This window comes from Lissotriton vulgaris, chromosome 3_1 (genome assembly GCF_964263255.1).
Source record: "Lissotriton vulgaris chromosome 3_1, aLisVul1.2, whole genome shotgun sequence".
Lineage (NCBI taxonomy): Eukaryota > Metazoa > Chordata > Amphibia > Caudata > Salamandridae > Lissotriton > Lissotriton vulgaris.
The window spans coordinates 782,820,730-782,845,568 of NC_141689.1; positions in this window are offsets into that span (position 1 = coordinate 782,820,730).

A 24,839-nucleotide genomic window follows, 5' to 3' on the forward strand; every position below is an offset into this window, starting at 1 on the left:
CTCATTCTTTGTTCTGTATCTGTTGGTATGTTTCTATGTTCTTCTTACATTGTTCTGTCCTTTCTACTGTTCTCTTTTACTCTCTCCTTTCTTTGCTCTTTTCTCTCCCTCTTTCTCTCTGTATTCTCATTATTTTCTCTTGATTTATTTCTCTTACATACTCTATATCTACATTCCTGCTACAATTCCCTTATCTTCTCAACTCACTTTTCTATTCCATCTTCTTTTCCATATCATTCTATTTTTGATTTCTATTCCGAGTAGTTACTTGGAACGTTAAGGGGTTAAATAATCCCATTAAACGTCAACGAGTTCTGAGACATTTGACTAGGCTTAAAGCTGATGTAGCCCTCCTCCAAGAATCTCACCTTTCGGAAAAGGAGGCTGTAAAACTCAAACATTGCTGGGTGGGACATGTCTTTCATTCTCCTGCCTTGGGTAAGAAAAATGGTTCTGTTATATTGTGTCATAAAAAGTTAACAGTTTCTGTTATATCTCAAGAATGGGATGTTAATGGTCGTTGGGTTCTTGTAAATCTTCTCATAGACAAGATACCAATAGTTATTTTCAATGTTTATGCTCCCACAAGGATTGATAAATTGTTTTGGCCTGCTATTTCTGAAAAGCTTGTTACGCTTGATGAACAATATGTTATTTTCGGTGGTGACTGCAATCAAGTTCTAGACCCCATTTTAGACAGGAATTCTAGAGTTAAATTTGTTTCCTCCAAAATGCACTCCCAATTCACTGCATCTATTCAAAATAACGCATTAGTTGACATTTGGAGATTATGTAATCCTGACCTTAGAGAGTACACTTTTTATTCCCCTACCCACCATTCCCAATCTCGTATTGATTACCTTTTTCTTAGCAAATCCCTAGCTCAACTTGCCCTTCACTCAGACATTGGTTCTATCTTAATTTCAGACCACGCTCCCGTTTTTGTTGATATTGACTTTATTCCCTTCTCTCCTCACTCAGGACGTTGGAGATTTAATAACTCTTTACTCCTTGACTCTTATTTTTGCACTCAATTTACGGCTTTTGCCACTGAGTTTTTTACACTTAATCATCTCCCTGAATCTTCCTTTGTCATGGTGTGGGACTCATTTAAAGCAGCTGTTAGGGGATTTGTCATTAATTATGTTTCTCAAAAGAAAAAGCAATCGATTTCTAAGTCAACTCAACTTTTGGATAAAATTAAGAAGTTAGAATATGCTTATTATAATTCTAGCTCTGAATCCTCCCTTCGCGAGCTTATCTCAGCCAAATTCGATTTTAATAAATTTACCACAAATGCAGCCTCTAATTCTCTCCTTAAATGCAACTCTCGTTATTATGGAGGTCAAAACAAAATGGGCAAGTTACTAGCTAACTATCTTAAAATACGAAAAGAAAGAACAAAGATTGAATCTCTACAAGGACCGGCTGGAATTTCTCTGTTTAAAGATAAGGACATATTAAATCAATTTGTTTCGTTCTATCAAACTTTATATACTCCTGAATCCAGTCCTGATCCCACTGATCTTCTTACTTATTTTCAAGACATTCCTTCCCCTCTCTCCTCTCATGTTGATTTTCAATCACTTGATTCGGATATCTCCCTCTCTGAAATTTCACATGCTGTTTCTGTTCTCCGTCGTGGTAAGGCGCCTGGGCCTGACGGTTTCACTATTGAATTCTACAATCATTTTTCCTCCCTTCTCCTTCCTAAACTACTCCTGTTATTTCAATCTTTTATTGATTCTGGATCTTCCAGGGGAACCTTTCAGGAAGCATTAATTTGTTTAATTCCCAAACCAGACAAGGATCATACCTTATGTAAAAATTATCGCCCCATTTCCCTTGTAAACACCGATTATAAAATTTTCGCGAAAATTTTAGCTCTTAGATTGGATCCCCTATTACCAAATATTATTGGCCCAGAACAATCAGGTTTTGTTAAAGGTCGTTTATCATCAGATAACTCCCGTGTTTTCTTTAATATTTTGAGTAAAGCTCCCTCCCTTTCTTATCCTTTGGCTGCCATCTCTCTTGATGCCGAGAAGGCTTTTGATAGAATTGGATGGGACTTTATGTTTCAAGCTCTTCGTTGGTTCGGTTTTTCACCTAAATTCATTTCTCTTATTTCTTTACTTCATTCGAGCCCCCATGCTTCAATTTTTGCAAACGGTATGACATCTGACTATTTTCCCCTTCAACGGGGTGTACGTCAAGGTTGCCCTTTATCCCCTCTTTTGTTTGTTTTAGCTTTAGAACCCTTTTTGACTAAGATCAGACTTGATGAAAATATTTCTGGTTTTCGTTATGGCTCCCAACAGCAAGTTAAACTATCTGTCTACGCTGATGATATTTTATTATACTGTTCGGACCCACAATCCACTTTACCTTTCTTTTTAAATCAAGTTTCCTCCTTTTCTAATGTTTCTGGTTACCGTCTTAATATTGATAAATGTGAAATCTTGCCCTTAAACCCTCTCTGTCAAAAGCATCTCTTTGATAATTCTGGCTTTTCCTGGCAGCCTTCTAAGATTAAATATCTAGGTGTTTGGTTTGCTCCTCGTCTCTCGGACACTCTTAAGTTCAATTTCGAATCACTTTCTGTTAAACTTAATGCGGCTATTACTCACTGGAACCCTCTCTTCCTTTCTTGGTGGGGTCGTCTTGACTCCATCAAAATGATGTTGGCACCTCTAGTACTCTATTCCATCTCCATGATTCCCATTCACATTCCAGACTATTACTTCAAGTCGATAGACTCTATTCTGCTCAAATTTTTGTGGAAGGGTAAGAAATCTCGAATAGCCCTTTCTGCTTTGAAAAAGGATAAATCACTAGGAGGGGTTACATTTCCTAGTTTTAAATCTTATCATAACGCTTTTTCATTAAAGCAAGCTTTGCGTTGGCTCTCTTCGGATCTTCCTTTTTATCCCCCTCTTTGGCTAAAGTTAGAATTTTCTTTCCTTCATCCTTTTGATTTTAGTGAGGTTCTTTCCTTCTCTTCTAATGTAACGTCTCTTCGCTCCCCCATTATCTCCCGTTCTCGTTCTCTTCTTCAACCTTACTTACTATCCTCTTACCCTTCTGCTTCCTCCACACATATCCAACCTATTTGGCATAATAAACACCTCAAAATTCGTAATCGCTCATTATATTGGAAAACCTGGCATTCTCTTGGTTTAAAATGGATCTCTCAACTTCTTTCCGGTAATCGACCTCTTCCTTTTCAAGACCTCCAAAAACAATTCTCGTTGCCCTCCTCTTCTCGTACACGATATATGTCACTGATTCCCTCTCTTACCCAATACCTTTCTTCACTTCCTGCTACAAATTCTATCCCTATAGCATATCTTCCTGTTTCCAATGCACTTGATCAGTCCCCTTCTGCTTCTTTTCTCTATAAATCTATTCAATCTTCTACTGATCGTATCAAATCTAAAGTTGAGTTGGCTTGGGAAAAAGATTTATCTCAAGTTTGGTCCTTCACTTTATGGGATAAAATTTGGTCAAAAATTCATAGTACCTCCAGAGCTGCTAACACTACCCAAACCTTATTTTTTGTTTATAATCGTACATTATTTACTCCTTTACTTCTGTCTTCATTTTCCTCAGACACTCCCTCCACTTGTTGGTCCTGTCCCTGCTCTTCAGCTGATTTGATGCATATGTTATTCGATTGTCCTCCCATTTTTCGTTTTTGGCAATTGGTATGGTCCCAGTTTAAAAAGATTTTCAATTTTCATTTTTCCTTCTCCATTGTTAACATTTTTCTAGGTTCTCTTTCTCCTATTTTTGCCGATTCGTCCCACAATCATAAACTAATTGACCTTTTGATAGCCATTGCCTTACACCATATTACATCTCACTGGAAACAAGCTAACAATGTTTCCTTCAATGCTTGGTGGAATGCAGTCTGTTTAAATCACCGTCTAGACACTAATTTTGTTTCCCCCATTTCCCTTGCAATCAAACGTGATCTTTTATGGCTTCCCCTCACCGAGTATTTATCCAGAGTTGTCAAGATCCCACCTACTTCTCAAGCCTGCTCTGTTGACGTCCAAAAACCACCGTGATTGCATTTTCTTAATTGCATTAAATGTTTTTTCATATCACTTATGTGTTTTATTCTACAGGTTATACCTCAATCCCCCTGTGTTCATGAGCATTATCGTTTGCCCTATTTTTCTGTATAGATATATTAATCAGTTCTACTTTTTTGTAAGAGAGATTTCTTGTTTTTTATAACTTATGATTGTTTCTTCATTTTCTGTCTTTGCTTCTTTATACTTTAATAAACTTCAAACTAAAAAAAAAAAACTGTAACGGTGAGCTGGACATAGCAGTTCCTTCACAATGGTGGCGGAGCGTCGCCCCACTTGCTCAGAACCAGCAGGTGAAAAATAAAACGATATTCTTTCATTGTTTTATTTTTCGCCTACTGGCTGAGCCAGCCTGCTTTGGGAGTTGAAGGGGCCGGGCCATGGGAGGGGGGAGGAGGACTGATTTGTGCACTTATAAGTGCACATGTGTGTTTGGCCAGCTGTTAGGCTCGCCAAGCGCACATGCACACTTAGGTTTCTCCACCATGGCTGTATTCACCAGTCTGTGATGCTGTCCCAGAGTCTGTTGGGACCAGGTAGAACACCGGGGTGTGACGTGACTTGGCGCAGGAGGCAGCTGGCAAATTTTGGTAAGTTCCTTATTTTTTTTGAATTATTTACTCCGCCCCTCGCTCCCCCTCCAGTGCTTCCACCCGTGCCCATCCACCCGCCCTACCACTGTTTGTTTTTGGTGGCTGCCACTGAAAATATCAGCTGACTACATTGTAGGTTTTCCCTCTGTCCTGTTTTCATTTGAAGGCACACACACTGTAAACCAACTGAGTATGGAATGTGGTTGCCTGGGAGCAAAATAAGTAATTGAACTTGTAATTTGAACACAGACGTGGAAAGTGAAGGAATTATGGAGAGTGGCCGTCTTGCTTAACTAATCTTCCTTCATGCAGAGAGTGCCCTCATAATTAATTGATGTTCTGCTTCCTGAGATATGGTTTTCTACCGAGGGGGACTTAGGCTGGCCTTGCCTGGACTGCGATGTACCCTTACGTTCACTTTCTCCCCTTGGCAGAGCAGGCTACTGGGTTCTGTTGTATCCTAGTGCCCGGTCCCCCACTCCTCCTTGATTATAGAGTAGCTCTAAACGTACTGAATGCAATCTCTGGAGCATATATAGGCCTTGCTGCCATCCAAATTGCAGGTGCTGTTAACTGCTGTTTCATGTTGACTTAGCGACTTTAAATATATCTGGCATAGACCCTTCATATTTTTTTAAATTAGTATGAATTTTTAGTGATGATGTGCACCAGCCAAGAAGCTGTAATCTTGATCCCATTCATGGTTTAATTTTCAAAGTTTTTGCCTTAAATGGGGTGACATAATTAATTTCCTCTTGTTGATGTGTGTACCAATATCCAGTTATATGTCTTCTGTTTCTTAAACACCTCGTTGATTGTCAGCATGAACCTTCATTCTTTGCTTGCACACTCTGTCCTGGTAATTTTTGTCTTGAGATACTGTCCACCAAGGGAACATTCTTGAATTTTGCTTCCAAACATTAGTTTTGCTGGACATTGGGATGTTGTGCAGTGGGAGTGATATGTCAGGATTCAGGTGTATGGCAGGAACATAGCACACGCACAAAGAATATTTTGGGGCTGGAGAAGGTTGAAGAACTAACAACCGAAACTACTGTGATTCAGAACACTAGATTAGACTACATGCTAACTTTAGGCCATTTTGTTACTCACATCTTGGGTTGGGGGCCGTTTCCTGGTAAATGTTGGATTAATTTTAAGACTTCTGTGGGATAATGAACGTTGTCTGACAATGAGTCTTCTGTTACACTGTTTTTTTCCATCCTTATCAGTTAGCATTTGTAGTTCGCCCCTCCCCCTTTGTTTTTTTTCCCCTTTCAGCCACCTCGGTTCCCCAGTACTTCAAATACCTCCTGTTAGTCCTGTATAGTGTGCACCTAGTTCTCATTTATCACGTAGATTTAGACCAGTGTGATATCAGAAGCCTCCTGGGGGTGGTACCTGGATTCCATGTCAGCTCAGGCTCATCAAAGGAATACCCACTGCTGAAACCAATATGCCTTTCTAAATATTGCTCTGCATCTTCCTACTCAACTAGTGAACTATACTTGTATTCCTCTGTCTTTCTGCAACTGTACCCACCCAACTATCCTGTCATCATACATTCAGGGACTTATTCTGATGACTGTCGGAGTTGCCTCTGACCCATACGGTCTCGGACTCTGGACCGACCGACCTGAGATCAGCAGTTCTGACTGCCTGATTACGATGTGACTGAACACTATTAGGTCAGATTCCGGCTGTTCTCCATGGGCGCTTGTGTTACGGTTGTAAACCGGCTGTAATACAGGCGGCTATAGAGAAATTGGTATGTGTGTGTGAATGACAGTCTGGTTTACGTTCCGACCGCTGTTATCGTAATCAGGAGGTCAGACCACAAACCGGCCGAGTTGGTCGGAAAGCCTCCGAAAGGCATCGTAATTGCCCCTTAGTATTGTGTCATCCAGAGAGAGAGAGAAAAGAGTTGGAGCGAGAGAGACACTCTGTGGCATCAGAGAATGAGCTGAACTCTGGTATTTCTATCCTTTTTTTCTGACCCCCTCGCCCTTCACTGTTTTCCCCAGATTCCTATTGCCGGCAGTAAGTTATGCTTTGCTGCCTGTTTCGGCATGTAGGGATTTTCAGGGGCTTTCAGAGGATCAACAAACTTGGAACTTGGCAGTGATGTGTTCAGCTCCTAATCCCTGTGAAGAATTTTCTCAAGTGAGCTTAACTGGGCTACTGGTTGTTGAACTGCTTGTTTCAGCATACTATTGAATATTGGTTAGATTAGGACCATCATATTATGATCTTTTGATGCTGGTGTTCTCCCTAATCTCTTGAATAGTGCTTGGAAACTAGTGACACATTTTTCTGTTTTTACCATGAATAAGATGCCCCAGGTTAACAAGATGACTTTCAATTCTTGGATGACATACTATCCTCTGGCCATTAAGATGATATTCGCTTTTGTGGAGTCCTACATTTACATCCATCATCACCCACTGGAAGATATTTTGTAAATGTTACTTTAAAGAAACCTAGGGTTGTATTAGACATCAAAGGCCATGAATGTGTCATGACGTCACTCAATTATGTGCAACTAGTACAGACAGAAACAGTATGCAGATTATTAAAAAAGTTACACTCTTCCCAGTCACAGGAGAGTGTGTCTGCGCTAAGGAGAACATTTCAGTGAAATATATAGTACACCAAGCTGCAGCTGGATACCACAGCTCTATTGTTCATATACAGGAAACACAGTTTGAAAAGTGGGACAATGATTAACTACACGTGTATTTGGCTTATGTCTGGATGCCCCTGGAACCCCTCTGCTACCCGCCAAAGGGGTATCCGTAGAATTTGCACTGTCTGTGTGCCACCGTGTATGTGCCGCACACTCAGTGACCCCTCATGATGGCTAATTTGCCCTTACATCCACGCCTGGGATATGACACTTGTGCTAGGTCAAAGGCATAATCTCATTCACATGGAATCATGCCTGGGCATATTTTGAATAATACATAATAGACCATGCAAGTGCCTGCAGACTCATAATATACCTGGTATCTTCTAGGGGTACGATTTATAATTGGGTCCTTAGTGTGACTAGTTTCTGTGATCTGCTAGGCAGTTTCAACATCTGCTGTGGAAGTAGATGAGTCTCATTTTCTGTGCAGCAGAGCTAGAAACATTCAACAGTCTCCTCTACTAATGTGTCAAGTTTACAGAACCAAGCTTGTAATTGCTTTCTTATGAACACATATCCATAACTTTCATGTGCCAGTTCTATGAGTTGATTCTTTAGGTTCTTTGTCATGAATATGCCACTTCAATATAGCACTTGTGGATGCACATATAGTTTGATCTGAATGTGTCTGAGGATAGCAATTACTGCTGCATCTTTACTGGAGTCCTCAAACTTTGCACTTGAATCAGGTGCTTGATAAACAGTAATTTAACATCTTTTGTAGTCTCCATCGATTGATGCTCCACTTGCTCAAAAGGAGATGCAATGATTCACCTACATGATCAAATTCTATTTTTGTGTTTGAAAAGCTTTATTGAACAATCAAAGAAATAGGCATAAATACCAGCAAACAGAATTAAATGTTGAAGCAGAATTATAACAGAAGATATGGCTAGTTCAATAAGAAAATAAGAAAAGCTATTTTTAAGGTTTTATATGGATTGGGGAAGAGAAGAAGAGAAGAGAAGGGAAGGGAGGGGGTGGGGAAGGGAAAAATACTAATATATTAACGTAAACTAAAGTTGCATAATATATTGCATAACTCAACTGAATGTGAACAAGCCACTGGCCAATTAATACCATATATCAAGTCATCTTGGATGATAAAGAAGGAGAACAGAGAGAAAGTATTCAAGGGGGTTTAAAATTTTCAGAATTGTGGGAGGAATTACGTTTTAAAACAATCTGATCTAAAAAAGTAGAAAGAGGCAACCAAAAAGATCTCTATTAAGTGTTGGTTTGAAGGAGGAGGCGAAGGCAACATCAAGTCTATGGAAGTGGCAAAGGCTATTCCACCAGTGTTGTGTAGAAAGATTAGTAAGAGTTTTCCAATTGAGGGTAATGTGTTGAAAGGCTAGAGCAAGCATGAGATCAAAGAGACCATCATTATGTGAGGGTATAGGTAAAGAGTCAGAGAGACTTCCAGCAAACAGTAGGGGTATAGAATAAGAGATAGAAAGCTTAAAGATACGAGAGATATAGGACCAAACAGACCCCCAAAAATCGGATACTGAAGGACAGATGAAAAGAAGATGCATAAGGTTAGTGTCAGAAGAACCAGAAATCCTACAGTTAGAGTCAGAATTAGAAGAAAAAGGAGCGATGGAAACAGGGGTAAGGTAAAGACTATGATTGAGAAAAAACATAGATTGAGTAAGAGAGGCAGAGCAAGAGATTTTTAAGGATCTAGACCAAAGTTTGTCCCAGTGGAAGATAGTCCATTCGCATCCCAGATCAGATTCCCGAGAGAGTTCTCATTTAGATTTAACTCGATATGGATTGGGAGATAAGAAATATTTATATATAATAGGAGCTTTGGGTAAAGAGATAAGTTTAAGAAGAGAGTTTTGGGATTCAGTAAGAGATGAAGAGGGAAGAGAATAGTATACATCAAGAATAACTGCCATGAGGGTGGTAAACTTCTGTAGAAAAGAACGGGGACAATGGACTAAAGCTTGAAATTGGGGAAAAGAACATGCCGAAAGACCATTAAAAAAAGGTGTTTAACCCAAATGATGCCTTTTGATCTCCAGGAATTCCAGAAAATGGGTCTGTTGTTAAGATGAATAAGAGAATTATGCCAAATGGGAGAATCCAAGAAGGCCTTGTGAGAAAGGGGATTAGGCAAAACTAAAGGCTTCAGAAGAGAACAAGTGTGTCTAAACAGGGGAAAGGATCTATGGGGAGTTTTGACAGAAAAAGTCATTACTTCCTTGAGAGAAAAGGGAAATAATAAAGTTTGCTCAATGGATAACCAAAAGGGAGTAAAGGGAGAATGTTCAGATAAGAGCCGTTTCGAAGCTTGACTAAGAGAAAAAGATTCATGGTGAAGGCGAAAATCGGGGAAATTCACACCACCAGTAGACTTTGTCTTACGAATAGAGGAGAGTGCAATTCTAGCTTTCTTATTCTTCCAAAGAAATTTAGAAAGGCAGAAGTCAATACGCTTCATGTATATGGCAGGAATATGAACGAGAAGCATTGAAAGTTTATAAATTAAAATAGGGGCAATCATCATTTTAATTGAATCTAATCAACCCCACCTAGAGAGATAAAGGGGATTCCAGGAAGAAAATAATTTATCAATACGAGATAGAACAGCAGTCATGTTTAATTTAATTAAAGAAGCAATTGAATTGGAAAACCATACGCCTAAATATTACATTTTTGAACCATTCCAGGCAAAACCAGTGGACGAAAAGGAATCGGGGAGACAACATTTTGTGAGGGGAAGAATTTCTATTTTATCTGAATTGATCTTATAGCCAGAAACCTGGGAAAAGGAGTCAAACTCTTGTAGTAAAGGATAGATAGAGGTTTCAGGTGCAGAAATAAATAAAAGGATATCGTCCGCATACGCGGAAAGTTTTAGTTGCTGGTCCCCAAAAGGAAAATCAGAAATAGAATCATTGTTACGGTACATGATCAAATTCCGATATTTCTATGCTGATAAGTGTGACTTTTGTTTATAATTTAGAGTGAATTGTTTTATATGGAGGATAAATATATATATCTCTCTATATATATATATATATATGTATTTTTTTGGGAGTTTTATATAGCACTAACTATACACAAGGATATTGAGTATTAGAGCGTTTACAAAGCACCAGTTTTGTTACACAATGACACATTCATTGTTGTTATGCACGGGGAAATTAAGTGACATGCCCAGAATCACAGGAAGTTGAGCGTTGTTACTGAGACTCAAACCCGGTTCCCCAGCTTCGACGTCAACCGCTCTAGCCTCAAGGCTACATCCTCTCCTCAATTATAGTGTGTTTGGGTCAACACTACAGATTCTGCAACTATGAATAAGTTAGTTCCACATGTGAAAGGCTTTGGCTTGTATAAGCCACAATTTGGAGGTGATTAGTGAAGTTTGTTTCTTTATTGGTAGCATGCTATTTGTGTAGGTCAATATCATAGCATTCTGCTGAGTTTGCAAATGCAAGGTTGTTGTCTTTATACTGTAGTGCATTGACTATGAGTCATATTATCATTCTAGAATAATTTATGTTACAATTTACACATGTTTTGCAATTATTACAAAAATAATTATTAAATATCTTTATATCTATAAATATTCACTGAAAAAAACATAGGTTTCAGACATGTTATAGTTAGGAATGAGCATTTAAAAAACCTTAGAAATTCACTGAAAAAACCATAGGTTTTAGGGGTGTTAAAGTTAGCTGGACATTTCACTCATATAAACCATTGAAATTTCCCCGTTATAGTTAGTTGTACTAACTATAACTCGCGCGCCCACAATCCACTGCTGATGATGTCACATATTACATCATTCATGACATGGTCAGTGACCCACCGAGCACGGAATTGAATTATTTCATAGGCATTACACTGCCTTATTGGGAACGTTCCCTGTGATACATGCACTTACAAAACAAGGAGTACTGATTAACAGTGTTTTTATCTGTTGAACCTGATTCAACCATGACGAGGTCTGGTTGAGGCACTGAAGATCATTGTTTTATTCATTATATAACTCAAGAAGGCTTATTATCCTCCGTTGGCGCACAGATTGAAGTTATTTTTTCATATAAAAGAAATTTTTCTGGCAACAATTTGATATTCTACAGTGGATGTTCGTCTTATAAATATTCGACATACTAGACGTTGCTTATAGGTCCCTTATAGAGAGTTTCGTTGGACACGTCTGAACCTTGCTCCACAATTCTCCCTGCACAGAAGGCAGCTAGTAAGGAAATTCTGGAGATTCTACATACTTTAAAGCCCTGTTGAAGTTCTCGGTAAGAGAACGAAACGCGTTGTTTGGACTGTAAGGAACTTTTAACCCATGCATATGAAATAAAAGAATAAAAGAATTTAAGAATCAAATCTGGTGATCTACTCGACTTTTTTTTCCGACGCATGCCCAAAACAACGTAATCTTGAAGAATCTGGTGCACAGTGGCAACATATGACGGTTGTTGCCAGGGCTGCTGGCGAGAGGACTTTTGGAACTGGCACGAGGTGTAGAATATTATAGTCAACCGTCTTCTCTTCACTTTTGTTGGTTATAAACAATATAGTCATGCTGATTTTAAATGGTGTTCGTCCTGTTTACTAAATGTTTTTACATATATTTTCCTTTTTTATACTATTGACAGGATATATACATGTATGTATTAAGATGAAAGTCTGCACAAAAACAATGATATACATTTTGGGAAACAAACAAAATATATGCTTTTCTAATATGGTAATTACATCAAAGCATTTATGCCATGACAAAATGCAAACGCGTTTCGATGCCACAAGCATCTTGCTCACGATCGTGAGCAAGATGCTTGTGGCATCGAAACGCGTAGATCATCCGCTTTCATGCGAATAAGATCGAAATAAAAACCCTATTGTGGAAATCCAGCAGGTGTTCGCCCGAATTCTTTGGTGACAAGGAAAGAAGTGTGGAATATATAAATATATATATATATATGTTACCTACTGGCGGTCGCTAGTAGGTAGTTATAGTTAGGACCTAGTTTCCATAAGAAGATTGTTTTTTTGTTTTGCTTATAAATTTGGCGTCCTATGATGAATCTTCATGAAAATTTCCAAACATATTCTTTGTTCATATCAGCTCCTATGTTAAATGTTCGGGGTTAATTCGTCAAGGGGGGGGGCTGAGAAAAAAGGGGGGTCCCAAAAAGTGTTTTCAACATGTTAGTTTCCATAGGAAACTTTAGACAAGGCTACAGGTCGAATGGGTGAACGCAATTACCCCAAATTTGGCAGGGTCTTGGTGTAAATCCATTCTGTAGTTTTTGTGAAATATCGAAATTTACAGATATCGATATTTGTGAATTCTGCCATCTGATTGGCTGAGGTGTTACGAGCACGAGCTTGATGTTTATTGGTTGCGAGCGCTGCGAGCGGTTGCAACTAGGAAGTGTTGGCCCCATTTTGTGATTACGTTGAAGCGAGTAAGGGGAAAAAAGGGCGAAAAAAGTAGGAAAGGAGGGTAGGAGCACTGTAAGCTCTGTGGGGATTGTGAAGCAAAGTAGTCACTCCTACCGGTCTGAAAGTGCGTTGTTGCTCAGAGTGACATGGTGCTGAGATGATATGCTGCTACACTCGGGTATGAAACCGAGAGCCTAAACCGTGAGCTCATTGTTGTAAAGTGATGTGCTCTGGTCTTTGTAGCATACGTGTGCAAGTAGTGTTAGTACGCGTTCATACCATACAGGGAGTGGGAAGCGAACTACTGACCCCTATTATGGCTTTATACTATACCGGAAGCGGGAAGCGAAGTACTCACGCCTACCGGTGAGAAGCCTTGGGGATCAAATCAAGGTGATTGATGTAAAGGGATGGACTCTGGGTGCTGTAGTCTATGTGTGCAAATAGTGTTAGTAGGCGTTTACACTATACAGGGAGTGGGAAGCGAACTACTGACTGCTACCGTCCAGGGTCGTCGGCTCATTGAACTAGTTCATCTGACCTCTAGTAGGATTTATATTTTTAGATTTTGCGCTTCCTCTGCCTCTTCTCTACACTCTGGTTGCTGTAGTACACCTGTGTTAGAATGCATATATACTAACCAATGCATCATGGTCCTAGGGAGCAGGACCTCCCTGGTGCATCTCATACAATGTCCCGGGGTGTGCATCCGCAAGACATTTATGGTTGCTATTAGAGGGCTGGTGCATGGCTTCCACCCTGTGATAGCAAATCCTTGAAGTGATACACGCATAAACCCTTGCAGTTGTAGAATTACGCAGGGTTCATTTATGTAATAGTCTATAGGTTTATATTTGGTAGGTGCACCCCTAATTACAAATGTTTTCTCTCTGAATCATCTATAAACAGACGATTTTCACAATAAACTACAGATAAGTGTTGTCAGAAAAAGAAGACCTATACACTCACTTATTTATTGGAAAAAAATAATCTTTATTAAAACAACACAAATAAATGGAAACGCAAGTTTATTAGAACAAACAACAGTTTAACATGAAAGGCGTGGGTGGGACTCCCCCTGAAGCAGCGTACAAAACATGTAAGACAAAAATGAAACATAAGTATGTGTGTCATATGGAAGAGGAAAGAAAGGTAGTCCGAATGAGAGGACAATAGTGAGAATGGGAGGGAGAGGGAGTTGGTGGCAGAGGGAAAGGGGAGGGAGATTCAAAAGAACAGAGGGAGGAGGAGACAGAGCGTCTGCCTATTGCACCCAGCCCTCGCTGTTTACGTCCCGTCATCCGTTTGTCCAAGACGCTGGGGTCCGCGAGAAAGAGTGTGGTTGAGCAAGTCATTAAAATGAAACATATGAATGAGGCCAGAGATTACATTATTAGCTAAGGGAACATCACCTGCCTGCACCTGTGCACCCAGGGTGCTGCACCCCAGCACCTTCCCGCGCACTGTGCTCAATTGTAGGTCCTGCGCACCGAGGCTTCACTGCTCACCTGTCACCATTGGTGTGTCAAACAAGGTGTTGGTGCAAGCTCTGAGTCGGGGGTACCTTTTTAGGGTGGGAGAGCAGGTCTCCGGTCGGGGATGGTGTCTTGATACCACGATGGAAGGTGTAAGAATGTCAAGGGCATCATGACTGGGTGAGCACCCGCTCCGCCCATTTTCAGTCAATTCAGTGTCTGAAAAGGGAGAAATAATTTAATGGTGGAAACGTCTGGAGGTAAATCAAGGTTTATTTCAAGCTTAATAGAAAACACCAGTTGAGTGCATCCTTCGTTTTTGAAGTAAGATCTACCAACTGTTAGTGGTAATCGTGGTTCAAATAGGTGTTGGAGTGCACAACAATACACAAGGTTAAATAATAATATGTTATAACAAGGATTCATACAAAGGAACAGAGCGCATGCTAGAAGCATAATGTGTATGTGTAATGCAGTGGCGGAAGCCTGTGTGCATGTACACTTAGTAATGAGCTCCCTACAGTGCCCTAAAAGCCAACGCCACATGTCTGTAGGGCAGCGCTGCCCGCTGGTTCAGGCCTACAGTTCGATCCAGCAGTTCTTTAAAATGAGACAGAGATGTGACTGCATGAGGTCAGAGATCACATCATTACGCACGGCAACATCGCTTGTTCGTACCTGCGCACCCAGGCTGATGTACCCCACCCCTCCCGCAGCACCACGCTCAATTTCAGCCCCGGTGCACCAGGCCCCATCTCTCACCTGCTGTCATTGTTGTGTGTGCAAACACTACGGGCAGCAGTAATCACACTTCAGTTGTAGTGTTGATTGCAGGATGGTGTAACCTCATGAATCCCTTTGGAAACACAACAGGCAGTAGGGTTCACAATTCAGAACCAGTGTTGATTGTCAGGATGATGTACACCTCATGGATTCCTTTTTTTTATTACGCATTGTGATATGCGAGGTGAATGTAGCCATATCACCTGAGGCAGTTTGGAAGAACTGGTACATGCGGCGTTGTTGTTATCCTATTTTTACGTACGCAAAGTGGGCTGGGCTTTCGTACGCCAGGCAAGCATAGGGCTGTGAATAATTGTTCCGGGGATCTGGGCGTTGTTCAGTTCCTGCCTGGCCAGGAAGTGTAGTTATGCGTGTTTCTTTTGCAGTTTTGACGTCGCAGAATACGCAATTTATATTAATGTAGCATGTAGCGGGAGGACGGCAACTATCACTAATGAGATGCTGTTCGAAAAGATTGAATGGCGAACATTACCTGTCATTGTCAAGGTTGTGGATATGCGCAGACATGCCTGTCAATGGTGAGCAGTATTATTGAAAGTGTTGCTATCGCGAAGCGTACATATGTGAATGTGCTTGGATGGCGTGACGATCAGCAGTGAGGTTACGTCATACACAGTAATAGCGCTCATTACAGTCAAGCAATGTATAACAAACGTGAATCTGAAAGTCTCACATATGACACAGTACTATATTGGTAAAACCTGACAACAGAGCGCACAGCAATACAATACAAGTACATGGCATAACGCGTGGTTTGGTACTGTGTACCCATCGGATACCAAAGTAGCAGCTGGGGCGACTTCATGCGTATATGATGTTCCACTGGATGCAGTATCATGAACCTGTCAGAGGCGAAATACGCATCATTTACGAGTTTAGCAATTTGGTGGATTGGATTCGCGTGGTGAGGGTTGGAGCTTGGTACGCTCCCGTTATGGGAGTGCAGTTTTCTAAAAAAAAAGAGATACATATTTTTTGGGGAAGATAGAAAACATTACATCATTTTAAAAATTAAGAAAAGAAGTATAATAGAGTTCCAAAATATTTAAAAATATAATAGAAAAAATATAGGTTTTATAAACATTAAAATATGAAATTAACATTTAAAAACCTTTGAAATTCACTGAAAAAAACCATAGGTTTTACAGATGTTATAGTTAGGAATTAGCGTTTTAAAACCTTAGAAATTCACTAAAAAATATAGGTTTCTCTGACGTTATAGTTAGTTGAACATTTGACTCATATAAACTCAGAGAAATTCGCCTGTTATAGTTAGATGAACTAACTATAACTTGCGCGTCCGCAATGCACTGGTGATGACGTCACATTCTACATCACTCATGACATGGTCAGTGACATCACTGATGACATCACTGATGACATCACTGATTACATCATCCATGTGAACATCTGATGTATATACTGATGCCCTAATATAAAGTTTGATGCACACACTCTAAAATACCGACTACTATTTTTGAAACAATACACACAACAATGCCAGATACTACATACCACCCACTATTTCCTAGGTCTGTTCACACATCCAGTCACTTACACATACAGTTACTCATCAATACAGTACTATAATATGCAATCATACACCTATACATCGAGTAACACTCCGCTGCTCATCCATAGAGTTACTCACACACCTAGCCAGTCATGCAAAGAATCAATCACATACCAATTTACTCATGTATACAGTTATATACACCAAATCCTTCATTTATACACACACTACATCACTTATTTATGCAGATACTAACACATTCTTACTGTCTTATACAATCACTGATACAAGCAGACACTCATTTATACACACACTCTTCAAATAATTTACTTCCACATAGTCATTTATATATTCTAACACTCACATATACTGCCTTAAAACATATGTAGTTACTTACACATATACCACTGAGATATTCATTCATTCACCAAGACACCCATACACACACTAACTCACCCATACAGCCCTTTCTAGATGGACCTTTGAATCCATAAAACCAGTGAATCACCCACTCAGACATCTATGCAGTCACACACCCTGCCACCCATCCACACAGACACTCAGGCACCCATACAGATACTCAGACAACAATTCAATAACCCATATAGACACTCATGTAGGTACTCACCAACCCATGCAGCCACTTACACAACAACTGAGAGACTAATACAGACTTTTACACAGTTTAGTCACTAACCCATGCATTCAGTAAGACATGTTCAATCATTCACTTATACAGTCAGTCACACACCTACTAAATAATTCATTCAGGCACTTGTAAATCCACTCATTCAATACACCTTGGCATAGATATATCTGAAAAATATTTAAACTTTCCAGAAACACATTTACTGGATGATGTCATCAGTGATGTCATTTGAGATGTCATCAGTGATGTCACTGACCATGTCATGAGTGATGCAATATGTGACATCATCACCAGTGCATTGCGGGCGGGCGAGTTATAGTTAGCTCAACTAACTATAACAGGCGAATTTCTCTGATTTTATGAGTCAAATGTTCAACTAACCATAATGTCCCTGAAACCTATGTTTTTTAGTGAATTTATAAGGTTTTTTAAATGCTAATTCCTAAGTATAACATCTGTAAAACCTATGTTTTTTTTTGTGAATATATATATATATATATATATATATATATATATATATATATATATATATATATATATATATATGCATATACTTGCAGGTAAATTCGTCAAACAACTTGAGGCAGCCGCCTCAGCCCAATCTCCAATGACGAAAGAGCAAACCCATTTTTTAGTGCTTAATCAAGGTGCTTTATTTCCTCCAGCAAGCCAGACGCCATTACGCGTTTCGCTTTCCATAAAGCTTGATCACATGGCAAGTTGCTAAGAGCTAATGCCGGTATTTAAAGTGCTAGTGCACGGTTAATTCACAAGTTACAGCAACCAACATAGAAGAAATACTTTCACCACATGTTGTACATTTCGGTGTTTGCAAAAACAATGCTATTTACACAAATGAACAATTTATAAAATACATAAATAAGTATTTAAATATTTTAAAATTCATTGTAAATTCCTGCTTAAATACAAGTAAGACTTTGTAAAAGGGTCGTTAAGTAATTCTCATCTTCGAATCCCAATACAGTTATTTCTATATTCTTGTCTTACAAACTACCTTACCATTTCAAGTGCGTACCAGACATTGAAAGGATAGATAAAGCCCAAGTGGGCTACAACCTACTATTGAATTATTGAAAATTCGCCCTTGTTTTCACCACAAACCGGCATAAAAAGAGGTCAAAAAAATGTGTATACAAAAAAGTGCTATTGCTAGTGCAAATAAAAAAAAATTATATTCAAAATACTGAGCTGATAATAATTTCCCCAGGATCTCTCCTGGAGTAGCCCTCTTAGAATAGCTCATTTACCTATAATATATGGAAGTACGGACTCCTTAAAGTTTAGAGAAATTCTCACAATGTTACATTTTGTTAAGAAAAACTGTACAAACTGCTTTAAAAACTTTTAACTATATTTAGGAATACCTAAAAAAAGTATCCAATATTTTATCTGTTCGTATCTTCTGACTCCCCAAAGGCCTCAACTCACACAACAACCCAAAATATCTCCTTACTGTCTAATGTGAGGATGAGCTGAATCTCATGTGAGTTTAGGAAGGCTCACAGGCATGTGTAGAGGTCCTCCGTTGCATTCAACCCATATGGTTGTTTACTGTCTAATTCTAAAATGTACCTGGTTTCGAGAAGACAAAGCCTTGCATCTCGATCCCCACCTCTCTTCATGGGCCATATAGAATCGATGACAAAGTATGACAAATGCAACGGATTGGAACTATGTTCAGTCTCGAAATGCCTTGCCACCGGGTAGGCTTGATCTTTATTGTTGATGTCTCTGATGTGCTGGAGTAAACGCTTGTGGACCGGCAGGCGGGTGCTACCCACGAACCTCAGCCCACACGTGCACTCCAGCACATAGACCGCATAGTCCGTCCTACAGTTAAGGCGTTTAGTGATTTCCTGCGGTTCTTGTGAAAATGGGACAACATATTTTGTCTTATTGATCCCATATTTACACGCCTTGCATCGTGTACATTTTTTGAAACCTCTGCCTTCCATGTATTGGAAATTTGGGGTTCCAAGGTGTTCTTAACCAAAGATTTGGCCATTGAAATAGATTTCCTGAAAGTGAGAAGGGGTTTGTCTAACACCCTTTTGCCAATAGTTGGATCTCCCACTATGAGATTCCAATTGCGGTACAATATTTTTCTAATGGCTGAGTGTTATCTACTGTATGCCAAAATCATGCGTGGTTTGATCACATCCCCAGCCGGGGTTGTGTGGGCATCCTGACTTTTAGGGATTAACGTGGTTTCTCGGGACATAAGCTGCGTCCTTCTTTGAGCAGCCTCAATAATGGTATTGGAGTATCCCCTTGCAAGGAATCTGCACCTGCTAGATTCCTGAGCAATCCCACATTCCTCATCACTGCTGCAGATCCGCCTGATACGCAGCATCTCCCCGTAGGGGATGCTGCGGATCAGGTGACGTGGATGGTGACTTGCTGCATGCAGGATGGTGTTGCCCGCTGTGGGCTTTCTGAACAATTTAGTTTGGATACAATTATCTTTGATGTAAATTTCCATGTCCAGAAAACTGCCAGAATCTGCATGTATATTTGAAGTAAATTGTAGATTCAAGTTGTTACTGTTTAAATTGTTGACAAACTGTTTAGCTGACTCCTCCGCCCCCCTCCATACAAACAATAAGATATATCTGAGGTAGGTGACCACATGCTGCTCCATGACTGCCTGGAGTTCCCCTACCAGGACCTGTTCCTCCCACAGTCCCATGTGCAAGCACCCGTAACTGGGGGAGAAACAGGCCCCCATGGCGACCCCTCTCACTTGTTGAAAAATTAGATTATTAAACAAGAAGAAATTCTGCTCTAAACACATTTTAGTCATGGATAACAACATCTTGTTGTGCACCCCATAGTATATGGGAGGTTTATTCAGGAAATGTTCAATTGCCTTGAGACCATCTGGATGCCCAATTGAGGTATACAAAGAAGATACATCTAAGGTCATAAGTAAAAAGTCTGGACCCCACTCCAACTGGTCGATTTTTGGAATGAAATCCGTAGAATCTTGCACATAGGAACTCAGACCCTTGATCCAGTCTTGCAGAAAATAGTCAATATATTTGGAGACATTCTCCAATGAGCTGTCAATGGCTGAGATTATAGGGCAACCCGGTGGTTTGTTACAGTTTTTGTGGATTTTCGGGATCAAATAAAAGGAAGGTACCACCGGGTGCTCTTTTTTCAAGAACCGAAATTCATCCTCGGTGATAACCCCCCCACTTCTCCAAGCCTGAAGTTTAGCACTTTGATCCCCCCATGCTGATTTCAAGGTGGGCCAATTACTTTTTCTGTAACACGAAGTATCACTTAGTTGTGCTTCCGCCTCCTCCAGATATAAATCACGGGGCCAGAGCACAACACTTCCACCCTTGTCCGCCTGACGTACCAAAATGTTATTGTCCTAGTCCAATTTCTTAATTAGCTGTGCATAGCTCCAATTTTGCTTGGTGATTTTTTGGCGCTTGCCATTGGTGGTAACATATAGTTTCTTCAACTCCTTAACCACCAAATCATGATAAAGGTCTATATTATCATGTAGCATTATAGGCTGGAAAGTGGACTTCGGTTTAAAAGGCGTTAGACCGGCGTAGGTGCTTCCCATTCCTGTATTTGATTCAGGTACTTGACTGCCATCTGTTTCTTTTTGAAGGCACCAGATTTCATCCATTGCATCCTGATCCCCCACTGTCAGTAGGGTAGGACTTCTGACCTCAACAGTTCGTTTTCTTTTAGACTGCAGACTGTGGAATTTACTGAGCTTTAATTTGCGCACAAACCTATAAGTGTCCATACGTACATCTGCATAATTAAAATCGCAGGGTGGGCAGAAAGACAAACCTAATGCCAACACAGCTTCTTCCTGCTGAGATAATGCTACTTTGGTTAGGTTAATCACTGAGTTGGAGTTGTTGTTTGCGTCGTGTTGCACTTTTGGTAACGATTCCATCTTCCCCTTTGGGTTCCCTTGGCTTTGCCTCTGACGGCTCCGGCACCTTTTGCGGCGTTGACTCCGCTTGTGGTTGCGCTTGGTGTTTGCTTAACCGGCAATGTTCGTGAGCGCAACGTGTCCCTCCGATCTAAACAGAGGCAATCTACCTCCTCTGCCATGGAAAGTTTGGTAAACCCCAAAGTTGGATCATTTACTCTTTCACCTTCTACTTCACTCTCGGCGTTGGAGCTAAGGTCGTATCCCGAAATAGAAATATCTCGAACCCCGACATTTTTATTTTGTGAGTTTTTGACTCTTGCTTTAACCCCATCGTAGCGCCGAGCAAAGGTGAACATTTGGCCGTTGAGGTAATCAAGACGATCCCTTTCAAATTTAAATGTCTTTCTTTTTTGATTACCTCTTCCTCTTTGTTCAAACGAACCATCATGTCTTCACGCAACTTTTTAATTTGTTCATTCATACCCAACGCAGTGATTTCTTCCTCCAATTTGTCTATTTCCGCCTGCAATTTTACGTGGTCACTGGCTGCATATTTAACTAGGATTTTCATTATTTTTGCTGACGATTCCAAATTGGATTCTGCCCAATCATTGAGCATTGTGGGGTCAGGATTTTCGTAACTGGGAGCCAATGTTATTCTGAGCCCTCTTGGTACTCTGTTGACTTGTAGGTACCGAGTGAGGGACCGATGTTCCTACCACTTGGATTGTTCAGAGAGCATAAGCTTCTCCAGCCTCTTGAACAAATCCCGAGTGGTGGGGCTCCCTGTTGTAGTTTGTACAGTCTGTGAAGTAAGACCGGACCCCCGAGCCGGGGAATCCAGAAACATTGTTTCCGCCGCCTCCTCACGTTCGCGCAACTTGTTTGCGGACATTATGGCAATTCACACTGGGAGCACAAGTTGCTCGCCCTTGATATAGTGTTTGGTCGGTAGATGAATCATTCCTGTCCAGAAACACTCGCACACTCCTTACCGGACACTCGTTGATCGTCTGCCTTCGCTAAATCACCGTTTCTCCGCGCCAGCCGGCGCCGCTTTTTCCAGGTGTCAGCACAGCAGCAGACTAACTTTGATGGTGTTCGGGGGCAATTGCAGCGTACTCCTTGCAAGAGTTCATAGATCCTCTTCCGGGGAACCAGAAAAGGTAGTGCTTCCTGCCGCGTAGCCCAAAGGTCAAGAAGGGGTTCTGCTCGTACCGTGGAAGCTTTCCAGTACAACAAATGCAGGTAAATTCGTCAAACAACTTGAGGCAGCCGCCCCAGCCCAATTTCCAATGACGAAAGAGCAGACCCGTTTTTTAGTGCTTAATCAAGGTGCTTTATTTCCTCCAGCAAGCCAGCCGCCATTACGCGTTTCGCTTTCCACAAAGCTTGATCACATGGCAAGTTGCTAAGAGCTAATGCCGGTATTTAAAGTGCTAGTGCGCGGGCAATTCACAGGTTACAGCAAACAACATAGAAGAAATACTTTCACCACATGTTGAACATTTCGATGTTTGCAAAAACAATGCTATTTACACAAATGAACAATTTATAAAATACATAAATGAGTATTTAAATATTTTAAAATTCATTGTAAATTCCTGTTTAAATACACGTAAGACTTTGCAAAAGGGTTATTAAGTAATTCTCATCTTCGAATCCCAATACAGTTATTTCTATATTCTTGTCTTACAAACTACCTCACCATTTCAAGTGCGTACCAGACATATACATATGCATATACATATTCACAATAAATCGCCAAGAGCTCGACCTGCCAGCATGGTGAACGCACTAGAAGCTCAAGCTCTGGGCCTGACAGACAATATAGAGGAGGCAGACAAGATGTGGGTAAACTGGATTAACAAAGTAGCAGCCCAACACCCTCAGAAAAGCAGATTAAGTAATCGCTTGGTTTAATGCCAACATAATCCTAATGAAAAAATCCTGAAAAAACTAGAACGACAATGGTGAAAGAACTACGATCCCGCAATCAAGAGCCACTACAAGTTGGCTATTAGATAGTATCATAATGAGATGACTCAAGCCCAAGCCAAATATTTTGAGAATAAAATTCATTTAGCGAGTAGCTTCTCAAGAGAACTATTTAGGGTAGTGTGTTCCCTAACCTCCATTTACCAGGAGACGAATATTCACTCCTCATCTAAAGAGAGATGTGACCAGATGGCGAACTTCTTCAAAAACAAGGGGGAAAAAATATATAACTCCCTTCAAGGTAACACTATTTCAAACAACACTGATGCTCACCCAAGTCTCAGTGATAATGTGAGATTTAAAACAAGGGCAAGATTAGATCACTTTGCAGACCTTAGTGAAGAAGCTATGCCTTCGATCCTACAGAAAATCAAATCCGGCTCCCCACAAGATCCAATTCCGCCAGATGTCTTATTACAGGTAGGTAAAAACACTACTGCTGAACTCATTTTGCTCTCTCTTACACAAGAGTTATCTCCAAAACCTGGAAATGTGCAATAGTCAGACCATTACTGAAAACCTCCCATCTAGACCCGTTAGAGCCAGGGAACTACCGACCAATTTCAAGTGCCATTGTTAGGCAAAATCGCAAAGAGACAATTCAATCAGACCTAGTCCCAATACCTAGAGGAGAACAGAGCACCGCATTCCACACAAATGGTCAGCTCTGTTGGAGGTCACGGAGGAACTAAAGGGAGTTTTGGACCAGGGTTGCACAGCGGCCATCCTGCTACTGGATCTTAGCAACGTCTTCAAGACGGTGGATCACAGTACTATGATCCGCAGGTCGCTGTGCTAAAATGGATAGCCTCATTTTCTTGAGGATGGATCCTTCCGACTATTAAAAGATGAGCACCTTTCTAACACTCTCCAAATATCGTGCGGAGTCCTGCTAGGATCTGCACTGATCACCACGCTTTTTAACCAAATATGCAATCACTGGCAGAGATAGTGCAAACATTTGGGCTATCCATTTTTTCCTACACTTATAATACCAAACTGATTCTATCAGTGACACAGGGCCCCCAATCCATGCATACCAATCTTGCACCCTGCATGGTACAATTAGCAGATTGGATGATAAATGCAGCCTAAAATTGAATGGAGATAAAACAGAGCTTATGTCTTGGGTCCCAAGAAACATTAACTGCTGGCCTTCAGAACTGGGAGAACCTCCGGTCCCAAAGAATGGCTAGAAGACAGTTTGACAATTGAGACTCAAGCCATGAAATAATCAGGTGCATGCTTTGGTACTCTGCGCATGCTACAAAAGATCTTACCTCTCATCCCTGAGCATACTCGCAGAACTGTAATTCAGGCCCTGGTGGTGTCGCGGCTGGATTACGGTAACTCTCTTTATCTCGGCACATCCACATATGCCATAAATCGATTGCAAGTGGTTCAGAATGCTGCAGCCAGGATATTGACAGCCCATCGATGCCAACACCGCCGCCCGCAACCTCAGACAGTGGATCGACGATTACGCCAACAACCTTGCCCCATTCAAGAAACCCTCCAACAGTCACACCAGCAAGAAAGCCAACTGGTGTACTGATGACCTACAGGCCTCCAGGAAAACCTGCCGAAAGCTGAAGAAAAACTGGCTCTGTGAATAAATGCCGGACAGCTATGCAGGCAAAAAGAACGCCACCCGCAGACACCA